Source organism: Hakea prostrata, chromosome 10, assembly GCF_041222555.1.
Source record: "Hakea prostrata isolate BN-2017 chromosome 10, UWA_Hpros_2, whole genome shotgun sequence".
Taxonomy (NCBI): domain Eukaryota; kingdom Viridiplantae; phylum Streptophyta; class Magnoliopsida; order Proteales; family Proteaceae; genus Hakea; species Hakea prostrata.
In genome coordinates this window covers 24973336-24991961 of record NC_142609.1, presented here as the reverse complement: position 1 = coordinate 24991961, position 18626 = coordinate 24973336, and the positions used below count along the sequence as shown (strand labels likewise).

General features: G+C 37.2%; 1 pseudogene across 1 annotated transcript; it reads left to right on the top strand.

The window, feature by feature from the left end:
- Nucleotides 1–679: 679 nt before the first annotated feature.
- LOC149002344 (uncharacterized) lies at nucleotides 680–17642 on the top strand (annotated as a pseudogene). The gene is made up of 10 exons (XR_016170413.1): nucleotides 680–1232; nucleotides 1420–2514; nucleotides 2610–2849; nucleotides 2937–3785; nucleotides 13325–13863; nucleotides 14052–15159; nucleotides 15302–15535; nucleotides 15625–16463; nucleotides 16594–17169; nucleotides 17287–17642. The product of XR_016170413.1 is annotated as an uncharacterized LOC149002344 (transcript).
- Nucleotides 17643–18626: the final 984 nt, after the last annotated feature.

Below are 18626 nucleotides of genomic sequence, written 5' to 3'. Positions count from 1 at the left end.
AGGAAATTGTCACACCATCTTTTTTTCACATGTTCAAAGTGTTCTCCACTTGTTCCACTGTTACTTTACTTGGAGTGGTTTTGTTTTTTCTTCTTCTTGGTTTCCGCATTGTTTGGCAATGGAAATCGCTAACATTTCTTTGTTTCCCTGCCGGCACCTTAACTTTTCACATGGTGATTATTCATTAACTCCACAAAGCAAACAAACAAGAATTTCTTTCTTTTTCTTCAGTGATAAAAATCTTTTCCAAACAAAAAAGAACTGATGACTAGATATTTCAAGCCCCATAAATTAATTAATCAGATATTCGTTTAAAGTAAGTGGAGAGCTTGGTGATAATCATTATATATATTTATAGAATTAAAAATTGATGTCTGTTAAATCTATGATATTATGTGATCACAATCACTGACCAATGGTGTTCTCCCACAAGGATGGAAAATTGTGTGACAATTTCCTCAACCAAACAACGTGGAAACCGAGAAAACAAAGAAAGAGACATACCACCATTCCACGTCAGAATGGAGCAAGCAGACAACGCTTTTATTCTTCAAAGGCACATGGAAGTTGCAAAGTACTTTCCTCTGTGAATCAACTCTGAGACCAAGAAAATAATAAATCCTCCACTCCACTGGGTTGGGCTCTAGGGCATTTAGCTAGTCCCAGTTTGTCACCGGAAGTTAGAGCTCTTTCATCAACAACTTATCTTCATCCCAATCATGGCCGCTTTAGACTCAACTTCTTCTTCTTCTTCTGTTTTCTCTGCAACTGAATCTTCTTCAACTTACGATGTGTTTATCAACTTTAGGGGCGAAGATCTTCGCAATAATTTTATTGGATTCCTTTACAAAATTATGAAGAACAAAGGAATCAATGCCTTCCTTGATAGTGAAAAACTGCAAACTGGAGAAGAAATTGGCCCAACCCTCTATGAAACAATCAGGGATTCCAAAATTGCAATCCCTGTCTTCTCTAAAGGTTATGCAGATAGCAAATGGTGTCTGGAGTCTGAACGAACTTGTTGAGATAGTTCAATGCCATGAATCCAACAAGCAAATAATCATGTCCATATTCTTCAATGTTGACCCATCGGATGTTCGGCATCAGACCAGAACTTTTGAGAAATTGTTCCTAGAACATCAAGAGAAGTCTGATCCCAAAAAAGTAGAGAGCTAGAGGAAAGCTTTGATAGTGGTAGGGAAGTTGAAAGGAGACGTTATCGATGATACTAAGTAAGTCTCCAACACAAACTTTTTCTCTAGTTAAGTCTCATGGTTTTTTTTTTTTTTTTTCCCCTCTTGTTTTGTAGCTGTAAGAATTTTATTGATTTTCATTTCAAAAGATTCTTCTTCTCTTTACTTGATATTTTCATCCCTATGCTTGTTCTTGTGATTTTATTTTTAAATAAAATAACTACAGGAATCAAGCAGAGGTAGGTGAATTAGTTGTCAAAAGGGCTCTAAGGGAATTGGTCAATAACACACGCTTGCCTGAGGGCGAGTACCGCATTGACATGGATTCGAGAGTAAAGGATCTATCTTCATTATTAGATATTGGCTCCAATAACGTTCAATTCCTGGGAATTTGTGGTTTTGGTGGTATCGGGAAGACGACACTTGCCAAGGCTGTCTATAATGACTTCCTTTCAACCTTCGATAATCAATGTTTTCTTTCAAACATTAGAGAACGAGCAACACAATTCGGGGGGCTAGTATCATTGCAAAAGCAATTCCTAAATAATATTTTGAAGGTGGACTTTGATATAGAAGATCTTCATAGAGGAAAAGGATTAATAGAATAAAGAATTAGCAAGAAAAATGTTTTTCTTGTTCTTGATGACATTTACAAGAAAGAAAAGATAGATGCTTTGGCTAGTAATCTCAATTGGTTTGGTAAAGGAAGCAGAGTCATAATTACAACAAGGGACGAATGTGTTTTGGACGTGGCTAAAGTTAATGGAGGTAAAATATACAGGCCTCGGTTGCTAGATCATGTGCATTCTCTTCAACTATTTAGTTGGCATGCCTTTCAAAATAGCCAACGTCCAAAAGATTACATGCGACTCTCACATGATGTGGTACACCATTCTGGAGGGTTACCTTTAATTCTATAAGTATTCAGGTCTTATCTGTCAGATATAAGTGACAAAGATGAATGGGAAGACACATTAAAAGCATTAAAAGAAATTCCTCCTAAAGAAATCCAAAGAAGGCTAAGGATAAGCTATGACAATTTGGAAAATGATTATCAAAGAGACATATTTCTTGATGCAGCATATGGAAAAAGAAAATTGTAATTTCCATATGGGAAGCTTGTGGTTTTCATCCAAAACCAGCAATAATTAGATTAATAAAAAGATCTCTTCTAAAGTTTAATGGTGAATGCTTGACGATGCATGATAACATTAGAGACATGGGAAGAGAAATTGTCTTAGAAGCAAGCCGCAAAGATCCAAGTAAGCATAGTAGGCTATGGTCTTATGGTGATGTTGTGGAAGTATTAAGAGGACATAAGGTAACACCTAAACACATCCCACCTCCCCTTCTTTTCTTCAATTTGCTTCTATTTATCCAACAATTTCCATTTAATTGAGTTATTTCCTATTATAGGAAACTGACACAATAGAAGCCATGAGCCTCTTCTATCATGCTTCACAGCCACCTTTTGATCTATCGATAGAATCTTTGGAGTTGATGCACAATTTAAGATTCCGTGATGTTACTCTTTCTGATGAATATTTTATGGAGAGAAGGCTTTCCGATTTCTATCATAGGAGATTAGTTTGTCTCAAGCTATCACGCGACTGTTCTAATCAGTTTTGGAATGTCAGACCTCTAGATAAACATAAGGTATAACATTCGAGTTTTTTCTTTTTCCCAATAATAATATTAAGTTTTATAAATCATAATATATTTATGTTTTCTCTTTGTTTACAGCGGTTTCAAAATTTGAAAATTCTCGATCATAGTAATTGTTACAACCTTCCAAAGTCCCCAAACTTTTCTTGGTTTCCTTCCTTGGAGGAATTACACCTTGAAAGATGTCATTCATTAAAGGAGTTAGACGAGTCCATTGGGCAGTTGAGTCAACTCAAAGGTCTTTTTCTCAACTTTTGCTTATCACTTAAGAAATTGCCCGACTCCATCGATGACTTGAAAACCCTAGAGAAGCTTGACTTGTCAGTCACAAGAATAGAAAAACTCCCAGATAGCATTTGTCGGATGTGTTCTCTTGAAGAGCTTGTTCTTTGTGAATTCGAGTCACTTAAGAAATTGCCTGAGTCAATTGGTGATCTAAAATCCCTAGTTAAGCTTGATCTATCATCTACAAAAATAGAAGAACTCCCATACAACATTTCTAGGATGACATCTCTCAAAGAGCTTATTCTTTATTGTAGCAAGTCACTCAAGAAATTGCCTGAGTCAATTGGTGATCTAAAATCACTAGTTAAGCTTGATATGTCATCTACAGAAATAGAAGAACTCCCAGCCGACATTCCAAGGATGACTTCTCTCACAGAGCTTATTCTTTGTGAGTGCAAGTTACTCAAGAAATTGCCTGAGTCAATTGGTGATCTGAAATCACTAGTTAAGCTTGATTTGTTATCTACAGAAATAGAAGAACTCCCAGATAGCATTTATAGGATGACTTATCTCAAAGAGCTTATTCTTCGAGGTTGTTCCTTACTCAAGAAGTTGCCCGATGGTGTTAGACTATTAGAAAAACTTGAGTTACTAGATTTTCGATATTGCGTCAGACTAGTGAAGCTACCAAGATCATTCAGGGTAATGAGATGTTTGGATAGAATACAACTGCAAGCAATCGCTATTACTAAATTTCATGATGATTTTTCAATACCCCCAAATTTAGACGAGCTGGAAATCATTTTTCTACAACGGATCAAATGCCTCCCAGCAAATTTATCAGCCTTAGAAAACTTTGAAGCAATTAAGGATTTGGGAATGTGCAATATTGGAATACATCCCAGCGCTTCCCTCATGCTTGGTTGAACTTTGTATTGAATTCTGTGGTTCGTTGGCACGACTACCTGAGTTGTCAAAGTTAAAAATGACTCATGGTCACAGTACTCACGATGGAATGACAGCTCCAGATCCACAAGCCCCTCAGGTTTTTTCCTATCATAAATTTGCTTTTTTTTTTGACTTTTGTCTTGTGTTTTTTATTTCTTTACTTGCTATACTTCATTGTTGGACTAAGAATATTCGGTTCATGTCTCGGAATCACTTCTATGCCTAGGTCGATTGTATATCTTAGCATGTCTTACCTTTCTTTGAGTTATTCCTTGTTATGTGTTTAATCTTCTGTGTGCTGTCTGTACTCTTTATTGTACCGTGTACCTCTCTTCATGCACTGAGCTTGGGTGGCCAGCTTGTTATTTGGGTTTTTCTCTTTGAGATGAGTACCTTTCTGTTGATTTCTGTGGCAAATAGGGTGAAAGGTTTTATAATGAATATCTTCTTGGAATGTAAGGGGATTGAACGGGAAATTTACCCAGCAGTGTGGCTAAAAATCTCAAGAAATACAAGCCCGATATAGTGTTCCTATGTGAAACCAAATGTCAGAACCACCCTATCTTCATGGAGACCCATAAAAAGATCTTCAATAATTATGATCTTCTCTGTTTCAATAATAGTGAGGGTATGAAGGGGCTTAAAGGGGGAGCTTGCATGCTAATCTCCAAATTCCAATCTGTCTCCTTGTTTATGGTCGATAAGGGGTGTTTCATCCTTCTATGTTCATCTCAATCTTTAACTTGGTTCTCGGTATGCCTCTATGCCCCTCCCTCCTATGCCGAAAGAACAGAATTCTGACGGATGGTTCAATCTCGGATCGAGAATTTGGATAAACCTGTTACAATCATTGGTGACTTTAATGAAGTTATCAATCCTGCTTACAAACTTGGGAATGTGTTTAAAGCATCCCCTGCCTTACCTCTTCTCTTGGAGATTATTTCCACCCTCTCCCTTAAGGAAATAACCGCACCTGGTGAATACTTCACTTGAACCAACAAACAAAAACCTCTTAATTTAATCCAAGAGAGATTGGACTTGTGCTTCACATGTCCGATTTGGAATGCCTCATTTCCCTATGCCCAGCTTCGTAGGTTACCAAGTTTAGGCTCTAATCACAATCCAATCATGCTCTTGGGAAAAAATAATAATCTGCGAAGAGGGTGGAAATTGTTTCATTTCCAAAATGCTTGGAATTTCCATCCGGAATTCCGTGAGACAAGAACTGGGCTTGGGCTGGGGCTGGATTGGTTAATTTGGAAACCAAATTGGCCAATCTTTCTAGAATTCTTCAAGGTTGGAATCGGGAAGTATTCGGAAACATTGATAACATCTTCCATAATACTACTGCCGAAATTGAGGCCCTCCAGGCACTTCATAGTCCTCAGATTGAGAAGATGCGGGAAAAAACAAAAAATATCATGTGGGCCCTCAATCCTTGAAGAACTTTTCGGCACCAGAAATCTAGATGCAAATACATCTTGGATGGGGATAGAAATACCAGGTTTTACGATCTCTCATCTAAAATCAACATCCACATAAACAAAATTGACTTCCGTCACATTGATGGGATCCCGGTAACCCAACCTGTTGAAATTGCAAAAGGGTTTGCTGACTTTTTGCAAAGACTTTTTACCTCCTCAAACCCTCTCGAACCTGAATTTATTGAAAGTCTGTTTCCATCTATCATTGATTCAAACAACCTTACTGATATGTCTTCGATCCCACAACCCAATGAAATCAAACAAATTGTGTTTTCGTTGGGACCCCATAAAGCACCTAGAATGGATGGATTTAATGCTTTCTTCTTCCAACAACATTGGGAATTAGTTAAAGAAGAGGTCATTAAGTTTGTGACTGATTTTTTCTTGAATCCCAATCTCCCCCCTGGAACAAATCATACTCTTTTATGCTTCATTCCCAAGAAAGACCAGCCGCTCACAGTTTCAGACTTCCGACCCATTAGCCTTTGTAATGTATCTTACAAGATCATTGCAAAACTACTGGCAAGAAGGCTTAGACCAATATTGCTCAATGTTATCTCTCTGTGTCAAGCTGCTTTTGTCCCGAATCGCCAAATTTTGGATAACATCATGATAGCACAAGAAATCTTCCACTTCATGGGAAAAACAAAGGCAAAGAATGGGTATGTCGCAGTCAAATTGGATATGTCCAAGGCATATGACAGAGCGGAATGGGGAGTGATAACAAGAATTCTATCTTTTTGGGGTTTTGACCCCACTTGGATACAAATGATCCAGTCTCTTATTAGCTCTGCATCCTTTTCCATCAAACTAAATGGTACTCCACATCACCACTTCAGGGCCTCCCGGGGATTGCGACAAAGGTGCCCTCTCAGTCCTTACCTATTCCTAATAATCATGGAAGTTCTATCCAGATTATTAACAGAATATAGGAGTCTGAATTTATTTCAAGGAATTAAAGTGGCTAGAAGGGCCCCAGAAATTTCTCATCTCTTTTTTTCAGATGATACTTTCCTTTTCTGCAGAGCGGAAAAGGAAGATCTACTTGCACTCAAAGCGGCAATGGAACTTTTCTCTGACATTACAGGACAAGAGATCAATTTACAAAAAAGTGGAGCCTACTTCAGTAGAAATGTGCCGGTGGAAAAAAAAGAGCACTTTTAACCATCATGGGAATAGGCGAAATGAAAAAAGATGCAGTGTATCTCGGCACAAACCTATTCCATGGAAGATCAAAGGTTAAAAATCTACATTTCATTCTTGATAGAATGACAAGGAAACTCTCCTTGTGGAAAGCATCCAATCTCTCCTTTGCAGGTAGGGAAGTTCTAATCAAATCGGTCCTCCAACCACAGTCCATCTACCATATGCAGTGCTTCAAATTTCCCAATAGTATTTGCTCACAAATTGATTCCTTCTGCCAAAGATTCTGGTTAGGAAACCCAACAAAAAAAAGGGGCCTCACACTAATATCTTGGGATAGATGTTGCAGACCAAAGGAAGAACGAGGATTGGGTTTCAAAAGGATAGCCAATATCAATGAAGCACTTCTGCTCAAACAAGGGTGGAGACTTCTAGTTGAAAAAGACTCAATGTGGGCCAAGCTTTTAAAGGCAAGATATTTTCCAAATACATCTCTTTTTCATCCAAAAACAAAAAAAAAAAAAAAAAAAAAAAAAAAAAAAAGGGGATCATGGACATGGAATAGCATTTGTGCTATTATAGAAGACAGTGCGAAATGGGAAAGACACTTCATTCTGGTTTGATCCTTGGATACCATCCACCACAAATCATTTGGTAGGTGATCCATCCTTAGGCCCCTGGCAGGACAAATTGACAGTTGAAGATGTGGTCAACTCCATACAATACAGAAACAGGGAGTATTCCAACATTATTGCTTTACCTTCTAATCTAATGCTGACAACAGAACAGGACTCCTGGATCTCGTTGGTATCTCCAAATGGCACATTCACAACAAAAAGAGCAGGAAATATGGTAAGAAGAACAAACCAAACCACCAATTCTGTGGGGAGTACAAGGTGGTGGAAATTCCATTGGAAACTACCCATACATCCCAAGTTTAAATCCTTTTTCTGGAGGCTACTGAACAAAGGATTACCCCTAGCTGCATCATTATACCCTTCGATAACTTCTTCACCACTATGCAAATTATGCTCTCAAGGTAATGAAACATATTGGCATTTTGTTTATCTCCTGCGAATGGACCAAGAGATTATGGGCGGCAGGACTCCTGGGTCTCAGAACAGAAAATCTCATGGCCCAGTCTGACTCAATTCTTCAACTGTGTGAAACCATGATCACTCAGTGGGGGATGGATAACACAACACAAAGATGGACTATGTCAGTGTTTAGCATTACTTGTTATTATATCTGGAAGGAACGGAATATTTCTTTCTTTGAGGGAAAGAAACCAAATCTAGATATGGTACTCAATACCATAAATAGATGGATGGGGGGAACTCCAACTTAACTCAACTAGGCCAAATCAACTTGGAGACACAGAACGGAGCTTGGAGTGGTCTACTGAAAATATCAACATGTGCATATGTGAAAACATTAAGGAAATCCACTTACCAATTTTAATGTGTGCAGGGGTTCATAAACCAGGGATAGAAACAGTGGCATGGAGCGTTGGGATCATATGGAATGGGACAATACATTATCTAAATAAAGGCATCATCAGCAAGGGAACAAGGGCAGAAGCGATAATTGGTGGAATTCTTGACGGCATCAAATTTGCAGATCAAAAGGAAATCACACTACATGAAATTTGGTGCAATGATGAAGAACTCAACAATTTAACTCCAGGATGGAAGAACTTTAAATGGCCCTTACATATTATTCTCATGTTGATTGACCTAAATAATTGTATTAAGACCCAGCTTACCATGTTTAAATCCCCAACCCTCTTGGAAACATTCTCTATCATAGCTAGTTTAGCAGACATGGACTGCCCCATGAATGTATGCTGTAAGTGCTTTGCTTAACGTTTATAAAAAAAATTTTACTATCAAAAAAAAAAAAAAAAAAAAAAAACTTGGTGTTAATTACTTAGCTTGTGATCAGGTACTAACAAAATACCAGGCCCTACTAGTTTTTTTTCACTTGCTTAACATTTGGGTTTGGCTTAACTACTTATATGCTGTTTCAAGGTATATACCTGAATAAAAAGAAGTTAAAATTCAATTTTTTGGATTTAATTTTTATATTAGGTGTGAAGCAAGGTCACATAGACTATCTAATCTCTGTCAAGATGAGCAAAGTGCCTATATAGATATGTATGATTTGTAATTGATGACTTAATTCATGTCATCCTTTCAAGGTTGTTGTGGAGTTCAAATTTTCTTGGAGGGAGGTGAGTAATTTTCAGTGTAAACTAATATTGCCTTTATTTTGTGTGGCAAGTCTCCTTTCATGTAGGGGTTCAATGGTGATGTAAGGCAAATCGATATGAGCGTTACAATCTCATCATGGATCTTGTATTAAGGCGGTATGTACCTAGTAACGGAGCTCTTGAGTTTTAATTAGGGTTTGAGGAGGGTTAAATATATGAAGCCTTAACCCTTTTTTTTCAGAGACTATTTCTACTTGAATTCATGATCAAGCATCCAGCTGCAAGTGAACACTTGACATGTTGCATTCTTCATTGGGGTATGCTATCCTCTTTTCTTTTAACTCACTAATATTGTATTATAGAAAATAAGTTCTTTAAGCATAAACTACATGGAGGTATACCCTCCTCATTTTGATTAGAATAGTCGTTTCAAAAGTATTTGATAGAAAATTTACAATGGAATAATCGGTTTTTAATTTCAGTTTTCTTGCATCTATGGTGCAAAAGTTCATAGTGGCAAAGGTGGATCAACCCACATTAGATACAATTCTTTTAGTTTCCTAGTAGCAGCTTGGGTCAGAATTCTAAGATTGGGTTGAGATTTTGACCAAGACCTTCAGTAGATCTTCAAGAAGGAATTTCGGAAAGGAAGCAAAAGCCTCATATTTGCCTCCTATATATGTTCTTTTACATATATAAAATGAGGAGAGTGAAAAGGTCGATACATGCATTTAAGAAAGCAAAAATTGAATTGTGATCTAATTATGGAGTACTATTTGATTTGGAACATCTTTTAAGGGAATTTGAGAGTTTGAGTTGAGAGACGGTGTGAAAGGGGAATTTGAGAGTTTGAGTTGAGAGACGGTGTGAAAGGGGTATCTGACTTTGGAGACAAGGTTGGGCATAGGTTTAATTATGCCCAATTGTTGTTACATGTATAATAATTCTTTCTACTCAATGTGAAGAAATTTCGAATATGCCCGAAAAAGTTGGCATAGCTGAACCCCAACAATACTTAATCTTCATGGAATTGTATTGATCATTTTTGTATCTATTGTACAAATTTCCATCAAGTGAACCAGCTTGGTCCGGAACTGATGGCCGAACCTAGTCCATGGCCTTCGATCAAAATTACCAGAGTTGACCAAGGGGCTCGACCCAATGTCTTCAGCTGATGCAAAGACAGGTTAGGAATGAAAACATCTGATGTTTGGAATCAAACTGGATCTTTTAAGAAAGTATTCCTAAAACACAAGAAGAAGTTGAACACCAGACAATAGAGAGCTGGAGGGAAGCTTTGAGAATGGTAAAGAACTAAAATTAAAAATAAAACTGATGTGACTTGTAAATGGACCTCAACCATTTGATATGATTTTATGACACATGTCATACATCAAAAAAGGAAATAGACTGGATAGTAGTCTGCCATACCCAGCCCAACCCTATTGTAATAATACCATTGATACTAATATGGTATTGGTACAAAATTAGTTAGCATTGACACACATTAGACGAGTAATATTTGGCGCAAATCACTTATTCTTGATTAAAATTGATATTGAGTTGGTGTTGTATATGGTAATACTTTATGTTTCAATCATTATAATATGATATATTAATTGGGTAGTTTGGATGCACTGGTCGTGGTGTGATATTGGTGATTCTTAAGCCAAACAAATAAAAAAAGATCCTCTAGTTTGTGTTAGTGGCTTCTTAGGTTATGTATATGGTAAACTTCACCGTGCAAGTGCACGTATCGCTAAATATGATTTTAGAATAATAATATTATTTTTAAAGTAAGTTTTATTGAGATGAACTAAGGGCATGTTTGGTTACATGAATCCAGATATTTTAAATCTTTGGATTCATGAATCTGAGAATTATACTCGTTTGGTTGTGAAAATCTCTAGATTCATGAAATCTAGAGATTCACTTTTTTACACTAAAAATGTAAATCTATAGATTTATGGGTAAAGGGTGAAATCTAGAGATTTCAAAAAAGCTATACATTTGCACAGTCACAAAAATCACGTTGATCAAATAGTTTTTTATGATGAATCCACATATTTCATTCCACAACCAAACATTTAATTTTATAAATTATAACTCCATAGATTTGAAATCTCTAGATATTTGAAATCTCCAGACTCATGTAACCAAACAGACCCTAAAGTAGTTATTTTATCAACATAATTATGAACTTCCTATTTGTGATATAACATTGTTATATTATGGTATTATGATGTTCATGTTTATTAAGGATAGAATGGAATCAAAGATGGACCACCTTCAATGCCACTACCTAAATTATTAGCAAAAGTGGATTTGAAGTGAATGACAATAGTATACGTAGGATCTTCAGCTGTCTAGCGGGGAAGAAAAAAAAAGATGTTTAGCTATGAGAGGATAGTGAAGATCTTCTCCACCCAGTCTGCCTGTCAAATTATCCTCTTATACTGCCCAATCTCACACAGACAGATCCTTTGAATGTAGGTTTCACACTTGTATAGTCGACATAGACAGATCATAGAACTCATATGTGAGTGTGAAAGAATAGTCTGATAGACAGGTTGGGTGGAAAGAATCTCAACTCGATCATGAGAACGACACCATGAGAATTTACTTTTATTTTTTCACCATTTTTTTTGTTGTTTGGGAGGGGGTTTGGATAGCAAGAGAGCTGATAAGGAAAGAATAAATAAGTTTAAACCAGTTCAGTTTGAGCTCAGTCCGACCAGCTCGGATCAAGTTAGACCGACCAAGTCAAGGTCGGCCGAATAAGTACAAAGGCTGAATAACAAGGTAATAAGACTCTAGTCAAAGAAATAGTATTCAGTCAGGACTCATCTACTCATGTTTGAGTAGGACTCAATGACTAAGAGTCAGATCACAACCTAACTAAGGTTTGAGTCCCACTTAAACTCATACATAGAAAACCTATAAAAAGGTAAGGGAGCACACAAAAAAGGTACGCTGAATAGAATTATCACTATTCGTATTATTATTGTTCATTACTTTATTGTCTTCCTTAGTCGAAATTCTATCTAGATCGTCGAAGGTGAAAACTCGACCTCCACGGTCAAACTCATCTTTGTAGGTTCAACCGGCTGAAAGGACGAGCAGGATTGTCCAGCAACAAGAGCCACCATAAAATTTGAGTAATTTTACTTGAATTCAATGCCATTAATGTGCACCTACATGCACAATCTTGACGGTCTAAAATCATACACGCTTAATCGGTTGCAAAATCCAAATTTGAGATCCACGAAAGTCAACTTTTCATCCCACTTGCATGGCATGGTTGCAATTAGCAATCTTGTAGTAACCCACCACATATTCGTGAATTTTTTTTTTTATTATTTTTTTTTAGAATGAAAATGGTCTCCACTTGCTCCGTTTGACGTGGAGTTCAATATGTCCCTTCCTTCTTTAATTTTTTCGATTTCTCCATTTTTTTGGCATTGGAAATTGTCACACCATCTCTTTCTTCACATCTTCAAAGTGTTTTTTTCTTCTTGGTTTCCATGTTGTTTGTCAGAGGAAGTTGTAACTTGTAACACGATTTCTTTGTTTTGCTGCTGGCACTTTTAACTATTTAACTTTCCCTTTATCTCTTTCTGAAATCAATCGATACCTTTTTGTTTTCTTATTGAGTAAAGTTTCCTAGAACCTGTTGATTTCATTCTTTGGCCAAAGCAACTTGTTGATTTGAATTTTGCTCTACTCTGTAAACGTTGGTCACGAGTTTCTCGGCTACGACTCTCTCTCAGCGGTCTCGAGTTTGTTATTATGAAAAAAAAGAAGAAAAAAAACACAGAGCTTTTGTTGTTAGGTTTCGGATTAGCTTTCTCGTTTGCAGTTTTAATCACATGGTGAGCACCATCATTAACTCCACAAAGCAAACAAACAACAACTTCTTTCTCTCTTTTCGGTAATAAAATTCTTCTACAAACAAACAAGAACTGACGACTAGATATTCCAACCCCTGTAAATTAATTGATAAGATAATTTGGTTAAAGTAAGTGGAGAGCTTGGTGATAATCATTATATATTTATAGAATCAAATATTGATGAACGTGAAATCTGGGATATTTTTCAAGGCAATGTGATCACACTCACTAACCAATGGTGCTTTCCCATGAGGACAGAAAATTGTGTGACAATTTCCTATACCAAAGCAACACGGAAACTGAGTCAGCATGGAGCAGAGCAGGTGGACAACTTAACACTTTTATTCTTCCAAGGCACAAGGAAGTTGTGAAAATACTTTCCCCCAAAATCAACTCTGAGACCAAGAAAATAATCAATCCTCCACTCCACGGGGTCGGCCTCTAAGGCATTTACCTAATCCCAGCTTGTCTCTAGAAATAGTTAGAACTGAACAACACTAGCTTCCTACAACTCAAGATCAACTTGGAAGTCAACAAGATACTACTTTTGGTTGAGATAGCTAGAAAGAGCTCTTTCAACAACTTATCTTCGTCGCAATCATGGCCGCTTTAGACTTAGCTTCTTCTTCCTCTGTTGTCTCTGCAACTGAATCTTCTTCAACTTACGATGTGTTTATCAACTTTAGGGGCAAAGATCTTCGCAACAATTTCATTGGATTCCTGTACAAAAGTATGAAGGACAGAGGTATCAATACATTTCTTGATAGTAAAAAACTACGAACTGGAGAAGCAATTGGCTCAGCCCTCTATAAAGCGATCAAGGGTTCCAAAATTTCAATCCCTGTCTTCTCTAGAGGTTATGCAGATAGCAAATGGTGTCTGGATGAACTTGCTGAGATAGTTCAATGTCATAGATCCAACAAACAAATAATTATACCCATATTCTTCTATGTTGACCCATCGGATGTTCGGAATCAGACAGGATCTTTTGAGAAAGCATTCCTAGAACATCGAAAGAAGTTTGAGCCCGAGAAAGTAGAGAGCTGGACGGAAGCTTTGAGAGTGGTAGGGAAAATGAAAGGAGATGTTCTCGATGATACTAAGTAAGTCTCCAACCCACAAACTTTTTTCTCCAGTTAAGTCTCATTATGTATTTTTTTTTCTCCTTGTATAGCTGTTAGAATTTTACAGATTTTCATTGCAAAAGATTCTTCAATTTGTTTCTTCTTCTCTCTACTTGATAGTTTCATCTCCTTGCTTGCTCTTGTGATTTTATTTAAAATAACTGTAGGGATCAAGCAGAGGTAGTTGAAGCAGTTGTCAAAAGGGCTCTAAGGGAATTGGTTGATGGCACACGCTTGGCTGTGTGCAAGTACCGTATTAACTTGGATTCCAGAATAAATGATATAGTAACATTATTAAACATTGGCTCCAATGATGTTCAATTCGTGGGAATTTGTGGTTGTGGTGGTATTGGGAAGACGACTCTTGCCAAGGCTGTCTATAATGGCATCTTTTCAACCTTCGATAGCCGTTGTTTTCTTTCAGATGTTAGAGAACAAGCAACACAATTTGGGGGTCTAGTGTCATTGTAGAAGCAATTCCTAAAGGATATTTTCAAGGAGGACTTTGACATAAGAGATCTTCCTACAGGACAAATATTAATAGAAGAAAGAGTTAGAAGGAAAAAGGTTTTACTTGTTCTTGATGACGTTGACACTAAAGAACAGATAGATGCTTTGGGTGGTAATCTCAATTGGCTTGGCAAAGGAAGCAGGGTCATAATTACAACAAGGGATGAAGGTGTTTTGAACTTGGCTAAAGTTAATGGAGAGAAAATATACAGGCCTCAATTGCTAGATCATGTGCATTCTCTTCAACTATTTAGTTGGCATGCCTTTCAAAATAGCCAACCTCCAAAAGATTATATGCAACTCTCACATGATGTGGTATACCATTCTGGAGGATTACCTCTAGTTCTAGAGGTCTTTGGGTCTTATCTATCAAATCTAAGTGACAAGGATGAATGGAAATGCACATTAAAAATGTTGAAAGAAATTCCTCCTGAAAAGGTCCAAAGAAGGCTAAGGATAAGCTATGACAATTTGGAAAATGATTATCAAAGAGACATATTTCTTGATGCGGCTTGCTTTTTCATTGGATGGAAAAAGGAAATTTTAATTTCCTTATGGGAAGCTTGTGGCTTTCATCCAAAACCAACAATATCCAAATTAGTAAAAAGATCTCTTCTAAAGTTTGATGGTGAATGCTTGACGATGCATGATCACATTAGAGACATGGGAAGAAAAATTGTCTTAGAAGAAAGCTGCAAAGATCCAAGTAAGCGTAGTAGGCTATGGTCTTATGGCGACATTGCGAAAGTATTAAATAGGCATAAGGTAACGCTTAAACACATCCCCTCCCTCCTTTTCTATTTCTTAATATAGTTCTATTTCAAACAGTATCAATTTGATTGAGCTTGCTTGCTTCTCTTCTTCTTTCTTTCTTTCTTTCTTTCTCTCTTTTTTTTTTTTTTTTTAGGAAACTGAGACAATAGAAGGAATGAGCCTCTCACAGCCACCTTTTGATCTAACCATGGAATCTTTGGAGCTAATGCCCAATTTAAGATTTCTTAGCATTTCTTCTCGATTTGAATGTTTTCCGGAGAGAAGCTTCCAGCTTTCCAATTTCTATCATAGGAGATTAGTTTGTCTCAAGCTATTACACAATGGCTCTAATCAGTTTTGGAATGTCAGACCTCTAGATGAACATAAGGTATAATATTCGACATTTTTCTTTTTCTCAATAATATATTAAGTATTATAAATTGTAATATATGTATGTTTTCTTTATGTTTACGGCAGTTTCAAAAGTTGAAAATTCTCGATCATAGTAATTGTTTTCGCTTATCAAAGTCTCCAAACTTTTCATGGTTTCCTTGCTTGGAGCAATTAGACTTTAAAAGATGTAATTCATTGGATGAGTTAGACGAGTCCATTGGGCAGTTGAGTCAACTCAAAAGTCTAATTCTCATAGAGTGCACGTCACTTAAGAAATTGCCCGACTCCATTGGTGACTTGAAAGCCCTGGAGAAGCTTGATTTGACATACACAAGAATAGAACAACTCCCACATAGCATTTTTGGGATGTGTTCTCTCAAAGAGGTTATTCTTCGATGCTGTTACTCACTCAAGAAGTTGCCTGATGGTGTTGGATTATTAGAAAAGCTTGAGGTATTAGATTCTGCATGTTGCACTGCACTAGTGAAGCTATCAAGATCATTTGGGGGAATGAGAAGTTTGGATAGAATACAACTAGAAAAAAACTGCATTACTGAATTTCATGATGATTTTTCGATGCCCCCAAATTTAAAGAAGCTGAAATTCATTGATATGCCATGTCTTAAATCTCTCCCAGCAAATTTGTCAGCCTTGAAAACTTTGAAGCAATTAAAGATTTGGGAATGTGGACAATTGGAATGCCTCCCCGTGCTTCCCTCGTGTTTGGTTGAACTTTGTATTGGAGAATGTGCTTCATTGGTACGACTACCTGATCTATCAAAGTTAAAAATGTTGAGAACATTAAGCCTCTATTGTTGCGAAAAGCTAAAGGAAATCCTAGGCCTTGGGAAATCGAATCATTGTACGAATTGGATGCACGAGGATCCTATAACTTGACACATACTCAAAGGAAGATTATACAAGTGCAGGTCACCCCTCTATCATGTTTTCCGTAGAATATATATATATATATATATATATACTAGTCAGTAAATTTATTATTTTGATTATTAATTGATGGTACTTTCTTTTTTTGTTCCTGGTTATTTGCAGGGAAGACTTCCCCCCCGGTCACGGGCCATTAGATGCAGTTATTCCTTGACTGCAAATCAACGGATTTATAATAGTGGTTTGATTCTTTGCCTTGTTCTGAATGTCTCAAACCTCAGGTCTTATAAAGTGAGTTTCAGCATAGATGTTTCTGCTTCAATCCGCCAAAAGGAAAAGAAAATTATTTGTTTCCATTCGCTAATGGTGGAGGACCTTGACCGTAATATTGATGGAGATGTTATCTGCATTTGTCATTTCAAAGGCTTTCATTGGTTTGGAGTTCCGTTGCACCAAAATGATGGAATTGAGGTTTTAAATGTCGATGCAGATTATTGCACAGTAAAATTCTGGGAGGTGTTGTTCAAGAACAAGGAACTTAGTACGTTGCAAAAGCCTTGTCAAAATTCCAATACTTCGAATTGGTCATACGTGGATGACGATGGTGGGGTAATTACATTAGATTGTTGGCCCCTCAAGGACGATGTGCGCATTGTCCATCGTGGGCGCACAGAACAGCCCTGTTCAATCTGTAGACGGCTCGTGGAGCATGAAGACTGGAGTCATTTTGGAGATTCCGAGGTGAGTAATCTCAGAACGGACAAATTTCGACAAAATTTTCTTTAATTGATTAATTAATTACCTCACAAACTGGGTTGTATTACTAATAATTCGATTGTTTCTTTGAATTTTTCATAGCTTCGAGTTTGCTATATGTGCCACTATACAAGAATTCATATCAAAGCTGGGAAGGAAACAAAGGCTCAATTATGATTCTATCTCTTTGGAGGGTCCAAGTTGGCAATGCCCGATCATCACCATGCCACGTCACCTAGAACTAGCTGGAAATTTTCCCCTTTATCTTTGGTAATTGGAGAGTATAGATATTGATATGTCTAAGTCTATGTTTTGTGTTCTTTGTTTGTGTGAACTGTGTTTGAGCTCAAGATTTGATAGTTTCAAGTCTATGACAATAAAGGCTTAGTTTGTTATAGGAAGAATAGAAATTTAAATTTCGGCAGATTCATGTTATATAATTTATGAATGATACCAGATATTCAGTCTTGTTCATTTCTTAGTCCTCTTCTCTTTCGAGACCAGGCTATACATTTGGATTTGGCTTGATAATTTTCTTATATGTTGTTGTTTCAAGGGAGATACTTGAAAGGAAAAAAAAACGCAACCATCTACAAGATTGAATCAATACACCGGAGAAGGGAGCTTAGGAGAGAGAAAGTACAGGCTTAGGGTTTGCTGGAGTTTTTCTGCATGCATGTTCCTGATTTGTGTTCTTCTCCTTCTATCTTCCTCAGATTTAGAGCCCCTACTCTATATCGATGCTGAGCGTTACAGATCTACCACATAGCGGGTTACAGGATCTATTCTTCATATTATCGTAGAGCCCTACTTTTGATCGATGCTGAACGTTACAGATCTACCACATAGCGGGTTACAGGATCTATTCTTCATATTATCATAGAGCCCTACTTTTGATTGATGCTGGGCCTTCCCCATCTATCACATAGCGTATCTCAGGATCTAATATTCATATTATATGTAGCCGTTTTTAAGTTTTTCAACGGTTATTTCTTGCAGCGGGCTTCAACCATGTCAATCAATCCGGGTTTTTAGCAAAGGTGTTGGCTTGCATGTTTTTGTAATTATGTGTTGGCGTTCACTGATACTGTTCAGTTTAGATTAGTAGGCAACGGACGAATGCATGTAACGGTGGTTACATCTTATCATGTGAGTGCAAGACTGATTGATGTTCTTCTCTTTGAAAGTCTTCTCTTCTTTGTAATCTTGCAGGGCAGGGGTTACCGTGACCAGCTATATTTCCTTCTCTCCCTTGCATGCAGTGCTTGGGTGTCAACAGTTTCAAATCACAGCGATGTTCTTGATGGATTTCTATCTTACCTTGTTACTGTGCATGGGTTTCTTGTCTACCCAGCGCTTACTTTGGTGTACATATTTCATTCCTTCGCTCATGTGCTTGCGACATCTGTGGATTTCTTCGGAGCTAACAATGGCAGCGTTCT